The sequence below is a fragment of the Sminthopsis crassicaudata genome, chromosome 5, assembly GCF_048593235.1.
Source record: "Sminthopsis crassicaudata isolate SCR6 chromosome 5, ASM4859323v1, whole genome shotgun sequence".
In the NCBI taxonomy this organism is placed as follows: domain Eukaryota; kingdom Metazoa; phylum Chordata; class Mammalia; order Dasyuromorphia; family Dasyuridae; genus Sminthopsis; species Sminthopsis crassicaudata.
In genome coordinates, this window is record NC_133621.1 from 233936231 (window position 1) to 233952718 (window position 16488).

Genomic DNA, 16488 nt, shown 5'->3' on the forward strand with positions numbered 1-16488 from the left:
TTTACTGAAGTTGTCAATTGTTTTAATTGCCTTTAGTTGAATCTTTAAGATTCTCTAGACTGCAATAAATGACAGTTTTCTATCCTCTTTATGTATGTTTATTCCTTCAATTTCTTATTGAATAGTAATTGATTAATCCTTGATTTTATTAACAAAGCTTATAGTTTATTCCCCTTACAAGTAATATTTTCTTTTAATTTTAACTAGATAATAATTATTTTAAGAATTCTCCATTTATTCCTATTTTCTAGGGGTTTTTAAAAAGCAGGAATGGATATCAAAAGATTTTTCTGTACCTTTTGAAATAATGAGATGATTTTTGTATGTTTTGTTACTAATATGATTGATTATTAAATCCAGACTTCTCATAATGTATGAATCTTTGTTTTATTGCTGTGGTCTACTTATTAATATTTTATTTAAATTTTTTGCATCATATTCATTAAAGAAATGGATCTTTCTTTGAAAATTTTGAAATTTAGATCATCAATACTATGTTTGTATTATAGAAGGAATTTGGTAGAACTCCTTTCATTTATTTTATTCAACAGTTTATTTTGTAGTGAAATTGTCCTTTTAATGTCTGGTGGAATTAGCTCGTAAATTAATCTTGTTCTTGCCTTCATTCATCTTTCCTCTCCTCTCCTTCCTCCTTCATCTACTTTGGGAGTTCATTTATGACTTTTTCTTTTTTTTTCTAATATGTGTTATATTTCTTGTTTTTAATTTGTATTTAATTGTTCTGTTAATAATACATTTAATTTAGATTGTCAGTTTTATTGTCATACAGTAGGACAAAATAGCTTCTCATAATTTTTCTTGCTTTCTCCCTATTGGTGAATTTACCTTTTTGAATTTTTTATACTGTTAGTTTTGTTTTATTTTTTTTTTTAAATTGGCTAATGCCTTATTTTTTCTATCACATACCCCACCCCCAACAGCTCCTAGTGTTGTTTATTCAAATCATTTTTCAAAGAAATTGATTTGGTTAATTTCTCCTTTGATTTCATGATATCTGTTTTGATGTTTAATTGAATATTTTTAATTTGTTGCTTTTCAGTTTTTCATTGCATGCTCAGTTCTTTGATTCACTTTTTCTTTTATGGATGAAAATGTTTAAAAGATATAAAATTTTGGACTGTTTTGGCTGCATCAAACATTTGCTATGTTGTCTCATTGTTATCATTACCTTTCAATGAAAATATTGATAATTTCTATAATTTAGTCTTTGACCTACTTGTCCTTTAGCATTAAATTATTTAATTCCCAATTTATTTTTAATCTTTGCTTCAAAGCCCCTTAATTGTACATAAATTTATTGTATCATGTATTGTATGTCTATCTTGAATTATGGTTAAATAAAATTACATTCTATATTTCTACTTTTTTCACTTATGAGGTTTTTATGCTATGGTCATTTTTTGTGAATGTGGAGAAATGGACATACTAGGGTCAGAACCAAGATAGAAGAGAGTAGATAAGACTTTGTCTGAACTCTTCCTCATATCCTTAGATCAACACCAGATCAAGATTCTGAACTGGTTTTGGAGTGACAGCACATACAAATATTTGGAGTGCAACAAATTTCCCACAGAAATCTTCCCACAGATGTTGGAAGAACTTCAGAAAAGGTCTATTTCAATCAGGTATGAGGGAGGAAGCTGAGAGCAGGAATAGTCCAGAGACCCGGGAGGTGTGGTGTCCATGCACTTGGGGAGTCTACCAAGAGAATCTTAGCCAAAATACAGCAGCCTTGGCTACTCTGTCCTGGGTCAGAATCCAGTGGATCAGTAGACTATCTTTAGACATCTAATGCAGCTACAAAAGGCAAATAGGGAGTCCCTGAATCCAAGAATATCCCAGGACTTGTCCATGCTCATGCAACACAGAAAGGAAGTCAATAGCACTGGCCCCAGGGCAGCATGAAGTCCCTGTTACTTTAAAATGAGCAAAAAAGCAAAAAGAACTCTGACTGCTTTTATAGAGACAGAGAAAAACAGACCACAAATTCTGAGAACACAAAAGAGAAATCATTTCCAGATGAAACCCCAATAGTTGATATGAGTTAGTCTCCATCTCATAAGACTTTCTTGGAAGAATTCAAAAAGGATCTTTAAAAAGAGAAGAAAAGTGGGGAAAGGAAATGAGAACTTTGCAGGAGAGTTTGGAAAAAGAAACATGGAAATTATCTAAGAAAACTCCTTTAAATATATAGAGAAATGGAGAAAGCATAAAACAATTTTACAAAATAGATATGATGAGATGGGAAAAAAAACCCAGTTCGTTGAAAAAATAGAATTTGTAAAATGTGGTGAAAAAATGAAAAGACAATTCATTTAAAAGTTCAATTGGCCAAATGCAAAAGGTGATTTTTTAAAAAAGCTAACTGAAGAAAATAATTCACTAAAAATTAGAATTGAACAAATGGAAGTGAATGACTCAATAATACTTCAAGAATCAGTCAAACAAAATTAAAAACAATGAAAAGTAGAAAAATATGTAAAATGCCTCATTGGAAAAACGACTGACTCTTGAAACTAGATCCAGGAAAGATAATCTAAGAATTGTTGTACTTCCTGGAATCATGATGAAAAAAGACCTCTAGACAATATCTTTCAAGAAATCATCAAGGAAAACTTTCCTGATGTTCTAGAACCAGAGGTAAAATAGCCATTAAAAGAATTCACTGATCACCTACTGAAAGAGACCCCAAAATAAAAACTCCAAGGAATATCCTAGCTAAATTTTAGAATGAGCAGATTAAGCAGAAAATAGTTCAAGCAGCTAGAACAAAACAATTCAAATATTTAGGAGAGCCTAGCAGCTTTCACTTTAAAGGATCAAAGGGTCTGGAATTTAATATTCTGAAGTGCAAAGAAACTTGGATTGCAGCAAAGAATTAACTATCCAGCAAAATTAAGCATTATTTTTCAGAGAAAAAGATGGACATTCAATGACACAGGTGAATTTCATTTAATTCTTGTGAAAAGAGTGGAAATGAATAGAAAATTTGATCATCAAATACAGAACAAAAGAAGCACAGAACATGTCTGAAAAATGATTTTAGGCTTTGGAAAAATATCAACCAAATGGTACCAACTGAAACTATGTGCAGGTGTTCACCTTATCCTTTCAAGCAAATCATTCAATGGCAATGTATTTATGCAATGAAAACAAGCACTTTTCTAGACTAAAATTGATTTTTGGGATTGAATACCAATTCTGCAAAAGAGCATAGCATTTCATGGTTTGTTAACCTTCTAGGAGAGAGAATATTGGATATTTCTTTCATGACTACTGTACTTTCATATTGAAAGGATGCATTAGATTACTATGAGTTATTTCTGTCAAAGAAAATAAGTTAATAACAAAGAAGTTATATTGAAAGAAGGCTAAATAGAAGACAATGGTAAGGTTGGGGAAATAATGTAAGAATAGGAAGAATCATTCTTGCATAGGTGCATTGATTACTTAGGATATGGGTTCTCCTTTAGAAGCTTTGATCTAGATAAATGAAATTTGGTCATGTTCTATGGGACAAAACAATGATACTTGTAACTTCTTAGAAATAATTTAGAGTAATGCAAAAACAGCCATCTTTTATTTATAGCAACGAAGGGATGGTAAAAATAAGAGTGGAGAGTGAATTAAATATCTTTAAGTTAGCATGTGATGTATTACAGGGATTGCATACAGAGAGGATTTCCATGAAATGAGGTATTTCTGACCAAAAAACCCAATAACAAGCAAGGTATATTGCACAAAGCTTAACTGAAGCCAATTGCCAAATTGGAAGAAAAAACAAAGAATCAGGAATGATGGTTCAAAAGGGAAAACTTTGGACATTTCTGTTTCCTCTGAAAATGTTCTCTGCTTAGGAAGAACTATCTTGAAAGATAGACAAGATACTACAGTAACTGAATTTCCAATGAGAACATGATATTTGGGCAATCTCTATGGCATGATACCTGTAACATTTTGAAATGCGCATAGGAAAAACAGAGAAAAAACAAGATTACATCTAGAGCAATGATGTCCTGTTGATAATGAGAGTAGGCAATGCATCAAATTTCTGCAGAAAATACATGTAACATATTGGGACAATTGCAGTGCCAAGAAGCTTGATTTTTTACTTCATTGCTTACTGAACTTTTCACACAGGCCTTAGCATTTCTATGAATTGAAATTTTCCTCCTGAAGAAAACAAGATAATAAAGAAGAACATATAATGGAAGATCACCTCAAGTCAATGCCAGAATTGGTTGAAAAAAGTAAGAACAAAAAGAGCTGCCTAGAAAAGGAAAACAGGGGGGCTCTTTGGAAAGGTGCATTGTTTCCTTAGGAAATGTGCCCTGCTTTGGAATCTTTGAGAGATCTTGAATGGCAAAGAAGAGAGTTCAGGGACAAAGCAACTACATTTTTAATGTCTCAAAATGCTCTTTGAGCAAGGGAGAAAGAACCGTTCATTATACATCAATGGCAACAGCCTCTTTAGTAATATTCTACTAAAGGCATTTGGCTGTTTTGGAAAGGCTCAGATCATTGAAGAATGTATTCAATTCTTGCTAGAGATTATATCAAGTGATATACATACAAGTGAAACTAAAAGAAAGAACTTACCTATTCAATTGTATTAAACATCTGAAAAACGCTTTCAGGCTTTGAAAAAAAATCAAACCAAACTTTGTGCAGTTTGTTCTCCTTATCCTTTCAAGCAAATCATTCACCAGCAATGACCTGATGCAATGACAACAAGCATCTTTCTAGCCTAAAAATGAGTGTTGGGATTGCATCTAAATTCTGCAAAAGAGAGTAGCATTTCATGTATCATTAACCTTGCAATAGAGAGAGTTTTGGCTATTACTTTAATTACTACTGCAATTTTGTCTCTCATTGAATGAATGCATTAGATTAATATGAGTTATTTCTGTCAAAGAAAACAAATTAATAATGAAGGTATATTGAAAAAAAGCTAAACTGATGACAACGGCAAGGTTGGGAGAAAAATGTAAGAACAGGAAACCTTGTTCTTGCATAGGTGCATTGATTCCTTAGGAACAGTGCTCTCCTTTGGAAGCTTTCATCTAGCTTGATAAGAAGAAATGATAATATAGTGTATAGAGGATTAGTAAGACAAATGAAATTTGGTCATGTTCTATGGGCCAAAATAATGATATCTCTAACATCTCAAAATGCATTTGGAACAACACAAAAATAATCATTATTCATCGATAGCAATGAAGAACTGGTAAAAATGAGAGTGGAGGTTGAATCAAATATCTTCAACTTAGCATTTGATGTAATAGAAGGACTCCTTTTCAGAGAATATTTCCATGAAATGAGGTATTTCTGGTCAAAAAACCAATAATGAACAAGTAGTGCATGAAACTTAACTGAAACCAATTGCCAAATTGGGAGAAGAGATGAAGAATTGGAAATGATGGTTCAAGAGGGAAAACACTGGAGGTTTCTGTTCAGGTGTATTGTTTGTTTTCTGGAAAGATCCTCTGCTTAGGAAGGTTTGAACCATCTTAAAGGCAGACAAGATACTATATTGGCTGAATTTCCGGTGAGAACATGACCTTTGGACAATCTCTATAGGATAATACGGTTACATCTGTAATGTCTTGAAATGAACATAGGTGTCAGCCAGCAGACTGGTAAAAAGAAAATTCATTTAAAATAACTGTCAATAGTATAAAATATTTAGGAATCTATCTGCCAAAGGAAAGCCAGGAACTATATGAGCAAAACTACAAAACACTCTCCACACAAATAAAGTCAGATCTAAGCAATTGGAAAAATATCAAGTGCTTTTGGGTAGGTCAAGTGAATATAATAAAGATAATACTCCTTAAACTAATCTATTTATTTAGTTCTATACCAATCAAACTCCCAAGAAACTATTTTACTGGCCTAGAAAAAAATAACAACAAAATTCATTTGGAAGAATAAAAGCTCAAGAATTTCAAAGGAATTAATAAAGATAAAAGCAAATGAAGGTAGCCTAGCTATACCAGATCTAAAACTATATTATAAAACAGTGGTCATCAAAATCATTTGGTGCTGGCTAATAAATAGAGAAGTTGATCAGTGAAATAGGTTAGGTTCACGAAACAAAAAAGTCAATGACTATAGCAATCTAGTTTTCTACAAACTCAGGGACCCCAGCTTTTGGGATAAGAATTCACTATTTGACACAAACTGCTGGGAAAATTGGAAACTAGTATGGCAGAAAGTAGGCATTGACCCACACCTAACACAATATACCAAGATCAGATCGAAATGGGTTCATAATCTAGACATAAAGTATGATATTATAAACAAATTAGGAGAACATAAGATAGGATTTGTGGAGGAGGAAGAAATTTGTGACCAAAGAAGAACTAGAGATTATTTTTAATCATAAAATAATTTTGATTATATTAAGTTAAAAAGGTTTTGTACAACCAAAACTAATGCAGACAAGATTAGAAGGGAAGCAATAAACTAAGAAAACATTTTTACATCCAAAGGAGCTGAAAAAGGCCTCATTTCTAAAATATATAGAGAATTGACTCAATTTTATAATAGTTCAAGCTATTTTCCAATTGATAAATGGTCAAAGGATATGAACAGACAATCTTCAGATGAAGAAATTGAAACTATTTGTAGCCACTTGAAAAGGTACTCCAAATCACTATTGATCAGAGAAATTCAAAGTAAGACAACTCTGAAATATCACTTCATACTTCTCAGATTGGCTAAGATGACAGGAAAAGATAATGACGAATGTTGGAGAGGATGTGGGAAGACTAGGACACTAATACATTTTGGAACTGTGATGGATATAGCCATTCTGGAGAGCAGTTTGGAACTTTGTTCAAAAAGTTGTTAAACTGTACATATCCTTTGATCCAGCAGTGTTTCTCCTGGGATTATATCCCCAAAAGATCTTAAAGGAGAAACGGACCCACATGTACAAAAATGTTTGTGGCAGCCCTCTTTGTAGTGGCAAGAAAATGGAAACTGAGCGGATGCTCATCAATTGGAGGACGGCTAAATAAATTATAGAATATGAATGCTGTGGAATATTATTGTTCTGTAATAAATGACAAGTAGGATGATTTCAAAGATGCTTGGAGAGACCTACATGAACTGATGCTAAGTGAAATGAGCAGAACTAGATCTAGATCATTATATACAGCAGCAACAATATTATACAACAATCAATTCTGATGGACGTGGCTCTCTTCAACAATGAGATGATTCAAACCAGTTCCACTTGTTCAGTGATGAAGAGAGCTATCTACACAGAGAGAAAGAACTGTGGGAACAGAGTGTGGAACACAGCAGAGCATTCTCACTCTCTCTGTTATTTGCTTGCATTTTATTTTTTTCTCAGTTTTTCTTTTTCTTCCTTCTTGATCTGATTTTTCTTGTGTAGCAAGATAACTGTATCAATATGTATACATATATTGGATTTAATATGTATTTTAACATGTTTAACATATATTGGACTACCTGCCAGCTAGGGAAGGGGGTGGAGGGAAGGAGGGGGAAATTTGGAACAAAAGGTTTTGCAAGGGTCAATGATGGAAAAATTACCCATGCATATGTTTTGTAAATAAAAAGCTTTAATTAAAAAAAAAAAGAAAAATAAAAAAAAAGCAGTAGAAAATCAGACTTCCAAAGTAAACATTATCCAGGAGCAACTAACTGAAACATATGCTCAGTTAGGGAGACAATTGTTTTATTCCATTCAAGCATACCAACAAACTGCTGCTTGTGCTTTAAGGGCTTGACAGAGACTTTCCTCTGCAAAAAGATAGGAATGTTTTCTTCACTCAGATAAAATAAGGGTCCACCGAGTCTTTTAGTGATTTCCTTACTAGATTTATAATAGCTATGAATAGAATTATAGAAGTACAGTCTACTGATATCATTGTTAAGTAATTAACTAGGGAGAATTGTAGCAAAGAGTATAAAAAAGTTCTCTTGGGAGGATCCCCAGATATGGCTTTTGAGGAAATGAATGAAAGGTGTTCCTGTATAGGCACCCAGACATTTTATATTGATTTATTGTCAGAAGCAATGGCAACTCTAAACAGCCCCAGGAGTAATTGTTTCAAGTGTGGCAAACCAGGGCATTTTTGTGCTGCCTGTCCATTAGGAGAAGGGAAAGTACAGAAAAAGCCCCGACCTTCAACACTTTGTCCCAAATGTAAGAAGGGATTTTGCTAGGCTTCAGAATATAGGTTGGGAAAATAGCAAAGGGGCGCAATCCTTAAGCTCCATCAAAAGATATGGGGATTCTTTCAATGCCACTGACACTCAGCCAGCAGTCCATGCAGCTGCGGCTGAAGTGGCAGACACAAAAGTTTTAGTTTTCAAAGATGCCCAAACTAAAGCAATGTTTATTGTGACATCAGTTCCACTTTTTTTTTAGTCAATCCTGCTTGTGTCCGGCCTTTTTCTACTTCTCAGATTAGTGTAGTGGAGAACCCAGCTCTCTTCCCACCCTACCCCAATTTACCTTCTGTTGACATTGGAGGATTTTACCTTTAAAGGCTACATTATATATCCCTTCCTCTGGAGCCCTAAAGAAATATTGAAAAAGGTGGCTGTCATTAAGCCTACCAACCAAACCATACATTTTCAGGAATGGGAGGTGTTGGTTTATGGCCTTATTTTCTACACTAAAGAACCTCTTAATTTTAAGAAATTTGATACTGAAGGGTTAGTCACAGAAAGCTCCTAGGTTTATTAGACTAAAACTATGTCTCAATCCCCCCAGCTGATGTTAATGATTAACATTCATGGAAAAATGTTTAAAGGTCTTTTAGACACAAGTGCTGACAAAAAAGTTTTATCATCCTTGTTCTGGCTGGCTGAATGGACGTCTCAACTGGCTGATACTGTCTTGGTAGGGATTGGCACAGCTGCAGCCCCCCTCATTAGTACTAACCCCTTGGATGCCAAGGAAAAATCAGACCTTATATCATTGATTATTTGCCTGTTAATCTTTGGTGTCAGGATTTACTCATCAGTGAGGCTTTTCCCACCACAGAGCCTGCATCTGTTCCAAATTGATGGAAAGTTGACTAACTGGTTTGGACAGAGCAGTGTCCCCTTAACCAAGGAAAAATTATAGGCTTTACAAGAGAGTACAAATTCAATCAGAACAAGGACATATTGAGCCTTCTAACAATCCTTGGAATGCTCCAGTATTTGTGACAAAAAAGAAATCAGGAAAATGGAGGATGTTGACAGATCTTAGGAAAATTTATGACCAGATGGAGACAATGGGAACCCTACAGCCAGGCCTCCCATCTCCCAATTTAATTCCTTCACACTGTCCAGTATGGGTCATATATATTCAGGATTGCTTTTATTCTATACCTGTATATCCAGGAGACAGGCAGAGATATGTTTTCCCTGTTTCCATTCCTAATTTTGCAGCCCTTTATGAGACATAACAATGGAAAGTCTTACAGACATGGTACTGATACCTAAAGGTAGGTTGAAAACAGAGAAAGAAAATTAGAGACCAATCTCCCTAATGAATATTGATGCTAAAATCCTAAATAAGATATAAGCAAAAAGATTAAAGGAAATCATCCCCAGGATAATACACTATGCCCAAATAGGATTTACACCAGGAATACTGAACCAGGTTGGTTCAATATTAGGAAAACTATTAGCATAATTGACTATATCAATAATCAAATTAACAAAAACCATATGATCATCTCAATAGATGCAGAAAAAGTATTTGATAAAATCCAACATCAATTCCTAATAAAAACATTTGAGAGGACAGGAATAAATGGACTTTTCCTTAAAATAGTCAGGAGCATATATTTAAAGCAATGGAAAGTCTTATCTCAGGGCACAAAAATAGTCCAACATCATGTAAGATGTGTGTTGTTGAGGTTATTAAGCCTGTTAGGGAAAAGTATCCCAATTCAATATTAATCCATTACATGGATGACCTCCTTGGGGCTTCTCCAATATCTTCAATTATTAAGGGACAGGTCAATTCTCTGCGAACCTCTGCAGCTGTGGATCATAACATTGGAAGGAGTTGCAAGACAGCCTTTGCTGACACAGGTGTTATGGACTGGGAATGAGATAAATTGGAGGCAGAGGGAAGAGGAGAGAGGTCAGACAATGCAATAGCCTCTCAGTCTCTCGTTGTATCATCCTCTTTTAAGAGGATATCCATTCTGGGTTGGATCTCCAGCAGCCACTATCAGGTGGTTCCCATGTATTCCAACAGTTCTCCTTTGTATTCCAACATATGGCACCCAAATGTGGTCTAAGGACCTACATCCATGACCTGGAACTGGAACTTGGGTGAGTACAAAAATAGAAAGGCAGGAAATTTTGTTAAGAGTTAAACTAGTATTTCAGCTGAAATGGGACAAATTCTTAGAAAAGAGCCTTCGCACCCTAAGGGAAGTGTGTAGAATGCATACTTAAGCTAATAAAAAAAAAACAAGGTTTGATTGTAACTTGGAAGCAGGTCATTAAACTCTTAGAAACTTTACAGTATATGTCTCCCTGGGTCTCCAAGGAAGAAGAATTAGAAGCAGATAAATGGAAATTAGTAGGAGAGCAACTAAGTGAATGTTACAATGATAATGGTCCTGATTCAATTCCTAAAGAAACATTCTCTCTCTCTCTCTCTCTCTCTCTCTCTCTCTCTCTCTCTCTCTCTCTCTCTCTCTCTCTCTCTCTCTCTCTCTTTATATATATAATTGGCTTTAAGGAATTACATAAGTTATAGAATAAGGAAAAAGAAGAAAGTGCAGGAGAGGGATGGTACTGATAAAACAGCTGAAAAGCATGAAGAATTAGATAAGAAAGGAGTTAAGTACAATGCTGATGAAATTAAGGAATGTGGTGGTTCACAGCAGAAGCCATTAGAGCATTCCCCATCCCCTGACCAACCACTCAATTAACCCTTCATGGTTGAAGGGAGAAGGAGGGGAAGGGGCAGTGACACCATCAGCACCATCCATGCAGGAGCTTTGTCCACCCCTATGACACAATTACAAAAGGCCTTAATTAAAGCTAAAAATGAAGAACAGGACATATCTGATTTAAGAATAGAAGCATACCCTGTTATTCAAGAGTTTGACTCTTCAGGTCAAGAAAAGAGAAGATACACTCCTTTTGATCTGGAAATTATCAAAGATCTGAAAAAGGATTGCACTCTTTATGAGACTACATCATCTTATGTTAATATGGTATTAGAGAATTTGGCTTGTGAAATTTTAACTCTAGTGATTGGAAATCTATAGCAAGGACATGTTTAGAACTGGGACAAAACTTGCTGTGGCTTTTGGAGTATAGTGAACTATATAGAATAAAAAACCAATGAAATAGGCAAATTGGAGTTAATATACCAATCACCTTTGATCCACACGTCATTATACAGACGCTTAAGCACAGATTAATTACCCTTTGATAGCATATGAGCAAATTGCTGCTGTTGCTATCAGAGCATGGGACATCCTTCCAGGATAACAAGATATAGGGAAAGCCTTCAAAAAAATAGAACAAGATCCAAATGAACCCTTTGCTGATTTTGTGGGACATCTGTAGACAGCTGTCTTATGAACTATTGGTGAAAATGCAGCAACAGAAATTAGGATAAGACAACTTGCTAAAAATGCTAATGAGGTTTGTAGAAGAATTATACTAGGATGCTTCTTTAGAGGAGATCATAAGACACTGTGTCACAGTGGGCACAGATGCCTTTTATACCCAGGCTATGATACAGAACATGGAAAGACAGGATCCTCTTTGGTAAGGGACTTCCACAGAGACTTGTCGATGCTTTCACTGTGGTAAAGTAGGGCATCTGAAAGCTCATTGTTGGCATAGAGATAGAGTGAAAAGACAGGGTGAGAGAACAAGACCCAAAACCCTATGTCTAAAATGCAACAGAGGCTTCCATTGGGTCTCAGAATGTAGACTGACTCAGGAAAACAGAAAGCAAGGCCCACCTCCAGGGCCCCAGTGGACATCAGAATGTAGATTGACTCAGGGAAACAAGAGGTGAGGCATGATGGAAGCTAAGGTTACAACCAGAGAGCCTTTAGAAGTTCAATATTCAGACATGATCAATCAGTCAAAAAGCAATCACTTGGGAAAAAGGGATGGCAACTGGGAAGAATACAGGTTTTATAATCCGAAGAAAAGGCATTGTTCAGTGCAAGCAGCTCCAATATAATCACCAGGTGATGCGGAGAGATCCAGAAAGTGGTGAATGGAAGGGAACAGATAGGTTAACTGCTTGGGGGAAAGGATTGGCTTGTTTCTCTACAGATGGAGAAGAAATCAGATGGGTGCCAATGAACCATATTTGCCTTGTCCATTAGAGAGAGACAGAAAAAGAGAAAAAATCCTGAAACAAGGCCTAAGAAACATCTGATACTGAAAGAGCATGGCTGATTGGATTCCCTGAGATGAAAAATTGTTAATAAGACTATTGTAGAACTTCATTGGATTTTTTGACACATGAAGTAATGGAAAGTAGATTAGTTTATGGACATGTATAATTCCTCATGTTGATTCATGTCGTTTGTTACATCACTACTAGCTTGTGTAACGCCTCCCATTTTGATGAATTTATCTATACCTGTTTCAAGTGAGACCCTTCAGAAATCCACTAACAATCTGGTTTGACTCCCCATTTCCCTTTGGTGTTTTCATCTCCCTTCCTGAGACTTCAGGGAGGGCATGATCACTTCCTTTTTTAATGTTTTCACCTCCTTTCCTGAGACCTCAGGGAGGGCTTGATCACCTCCCTTTTTGGTGTTTTCACCCTCCTTTCTGAGAAGTCAGGGAAGGCATGATCACCTCCTTTTTGGGGTTTTCACTTCCTTGAGAAGTCAGGGAGGGTGTGACCACCTATGTTTTAAAACAAAAGATCAATAGGATTTTTTTGTAAAAGAAAGAATTGTAGTCATTAAGTTTATGCATTATGTCATGTCCTAGAAAGCTTTTGATGTAATGAATATGGCTTCTTATGTAAGATTTGTATGCACACACAATTGTGCTTTTTGAGCTTAGGAAAACATTTTTCCTTGCATAAGAATGATCTTGTTGAATTCAGCATTGATAGAAAACCTGAATACAAAGCCATTGATGCAAACTTTCAGGATAGATATTCCTGAAACATGAAATGGTTTTTCTCATTTTCTTGTCATGATATCCGTCATTGTCTTTGCTTTCCATTGGTTAACTTGGGAAACAAAAGTAATAAATTGGCGGTTTTCCCATTGTCTCTTGTACATGTAGGGACTTTAGTATTGATGTCAATTCACTCCTATTTGCGTGAATAGAACTTTGCCTGAATGTTATATTATCTTCTTTATATTTAAAGCTGGATCAAAGGTTCTTTTAGAGGACTCAATTTCATTGGATAGAGTGACTGTTCACAGTCATCAACCAGATATTCTTTTTCCACACATTGATTTCTTTTCTTGATTGTTCCTCTCTCTTTGCCATTCTATTGAATTAAGTCTCACCCTTTTTCAATAATTGGTGTGATTTATTTTTCATTTGAACAATTCAAATTGCAGGAAATGCATTCTGATGTTTTCAGAAAAGAAAGGGTTGAAATGAATATGCTTTCTTATGTAAGATTTGTATGCAAACACAATTGCACTTTTTGAGCTTATGAAAACATTTTTCCTTGCATGAGAATTATCAAATTGAATTCAGCATTGATAGAAAACCTGAATACAAAGCTATTGATGCAAACTTTAAAGATAGATATTCTTGAAACTTGAAGTAGTTTTTTCTCATTTTCTTGTCATTACATACATCATTGTCTTGGTTTTCCTTTAGTTAACTTGGTAGGCACAAGTAAAAAATTGGTGGTTTTCTCATTGTTTCTTGAGCATTTACGAATTTTAGTATTGATGTCAATTCTCTCCTATTTGCATGAATAGACCTCTCCCTAAACACTGCATTATCTTCTTTATATTTGAATATAAATCAAAGGTTTCTTAACACAACTCATTTTCAATGTAAATAGTGACTGTGCAGAGTAATCTTTCAATTTTTCCCTTTCCACACACTGATTCCTTTTCTTGCTTTTTCCTTTCTATTTGCTATTGTATTGAATTGAGTCTTATTTCTTTTCAAAATTTTGTATGATCTTGTTTTCGTTTTCACAATTCAAATTTCAGGAAATGCATTTTGTTTTCAGAAAACAAAGGGTTGAAATGAATATTGAGTATTGATGTCAATTCTCTCCTATTTGTGTGAATGGAACTCTCCCTGAACACTGCATTATCTTTATACTTAAAGCTAGAACAAAGGTTTCTTAACAGGATCAGTTTTCAGTGGAAATAATGAATGTGCAGAGTAATCTTCCCGCTCTACCCTATCAAAACATACATGCCTTTTCGTACTTGCTCCTCTCTATTTGTACTTCTACTGAGTTGAGTCTTACTACTTTCCAAAATTGGGTGTGATCTTGTTTTCATTTTCACAATTCAAATTCCAGGATATTCAATAGGTTCTTTTTTTTCATAAAAGAAAAGATTGTAGTCATTAAGTTTATGCATTGTGTCATGTCCTGCAAAGATTCCGATGCAATGAATATTTCTTATTATATAAGAGTTCTATGCACACACAATTCCAATTTTTGACCTTATGAAAACATTTTTCCATGCCTAAGAACAATAGAGTGAAATTCAGCAATAATAGAAAACCTGAATACAAAGACATTGATGCAAACTTTCAGGGCAAATATTCCTGAAACTTAAAATAATTTTTCTCATTTTCTTGTCATTACATCCATCATTGTCTTTGCTTTCCTTAGGTTTAATTTGGTAGACACAAGTAATAAATTGGTGGTTTTCCCATTATTTCTTGAGCATTTATGGACTTTAGTATTGATGCCAATTCTCTTCTATTTGCGTGAATGGAACTCTCCTTGAAAAGTGCATTATCTTCTTTATATTTAAAGCTAATACAAAGGTTTCCTAATAGGACCGGTTTTCAGTGGAAGTGCAGAGCAATCTTCCCATTCTACCCTATCAAAACATAGATGACTTTTCTTGCTTGTTCCTCTCTCTTTGCCATTCTATTGAATTTAGTCTCAACCTTTTCCAATAATTGGTGTGATTTGTTTTTCGTTTGAACTCCATTTCTTGCTTGTTCATGTCTATTTGGATTCTGTTGAGTTTAGTCCAATCCTTTTATGATATTTGGAGGTATCTTATTTTCCATTGAGTAATTCAAATTCCAGCAAAGGCATACTAGTGTATTCATACAACAAAACACTGTAGTCATTATGTTAATTCATGTAGTCATTTACTAGAAAGCTTCTGATGTAACGATCATGCACTCTTATGTAAGATTTGTATGCACTACCAATTAGGATTTTGGGGCTTAAGAAAACATTTTTTCTTACATATGAATGATCAAGTTGAATTCATCAATGATAGGAAAATCTACATACAATGGCATTGAGGCAAACTTTCAGGACAGATATTCCCGAAACATGAAGTGTATATTCAATTAGTGAATATACAAAGTTATATTTCTGTTATTCCCTTTGGAAACATCGATTTATTTTCTTGATTGTTACTCTCTATTTGCCACTCTATTGAGTTTAGTCCGACTCTTTTGTAATATTTGGTGGTATCTTGTTTTCTTTTCAGCAATTCAAATTCCAGAGAATGCATTCTGTTCATTTTGTAAAAAAAAAAAAAAAAAAAAAGGATTGGAGTCATTAATTTTAAGCATTGTGTCATGTCCTCTAAAGCCATTGATGTAACTGATATGCCTTCTAATGTAAGATTTATATGCATTCCCAATTGAGCTTTAAAACTTACGAAAGTTGCATAAGAACAATCTACTTGAATTAATCAATAATAGTAAAACCTGAATAAAAAGCAGTTGATGCAAATTTTCAGAACAAATATTCCTGAAACAGGAAATGTTTTGTCTCATTTTCATGACATTACATCCGTCATTGTCTTTGATTTCCTTTGCTTTAATACACAGACACAAGTAATAAATTGTTGATTTTCCCATTGTTTCTTGGGCATTTGCAGATTTAAGTACTGATGTCAAATCTCTCCTATTTGAGTGAATGGAAAACTTTCTGCATACTGCATTATGTTCTTCATATTTAAAGCTAGATCAAACATTTCTTAACTGGATGCCTATTCCACGGAAATAGTGAATGTGTAGAGTAATCTTCCTATTCTTCCTTTTGGAAACCATCAATTCCATTTCTTGCTTGTTCCTCTCTATTTGAAATTCTCTTCTGTGTAGGTTGATGTTTTTATAATATTTGGGAGTGTCTTGTTTTCATCTGAGCAATTCAAATTCCAGGAAATGCATTTTGGTTTTTTAAATAAATTCATTATGCTTATTCATTTACTTATTTGCCATTTACTCAAAAGCTTCTGATGTAATGATTATGCCTTATTATGTACTCCCAATTAAGCTTTTTAAGCTTAGGAAAATATT